Here is a 522-nt window from a genome sequence, read left to right as displayed (position 1 = left end):
GGCTCTGAAATTCGGCGTGGAATGCAGCTGGAGAGAGATGACAACGATCCAAGAATTCTTCTGGTGCGCGGGAATTTTGATTTCATATTTTGGGTGGCCGACGTTTTTTTTTGGACTTATTCTGTGTCTTATTTTTCTTTCTTTCTTGTCTTTACCTTTTTATTATCTTCTTTTTTTCTTTCGGTTTCAAGTTCTATTATTATTTATTTTTAATTAATATTAGTTTTTTTTTTCAATTGTTGGGGGAGGGGGTCCGAACAGAGTTCTCTTTTTCTCTCTTTCTTCGCTCTCTCCATCCCTCCCCCCCTCTCCCGCCCTCCTTCCCTCCCTCCCTCTCCCCCCTTCCCTCCACCGCCCTCGCCGTACCTGACAGGCAAATTACCATTCTCGCCTTGACAGCCTCGTGACAGGTTGATTTCCTCTCGAACTCCTTCTGATTTGGGTTTCATTACAGCCCTCTCTGATCCCTGTCAACCCGGCTCAAATTCCAGTCATCTTCTCCTTTCTGAGTGTGTGTATGCC

This window comes from Penaeus monodon, chromosome 20 (genome assembly GCF_015228065.2).
Source record: "Penaeus monodon isolate SGIC_2016 chromosome 20, NSTDA_Pmon_1, whole genome shotgun sequence".
Lineage (NCBI taxonomy): Eukaryota > Metazoa > Arthropoda > Malacostraca > Decapoda > Penaeidae > Penaeus > Penaeus monodon.
The sequence above is the reverse complement of the archived record's forward strand: the minus strand, read 5'-3'. Positions refer to the sequence as shown.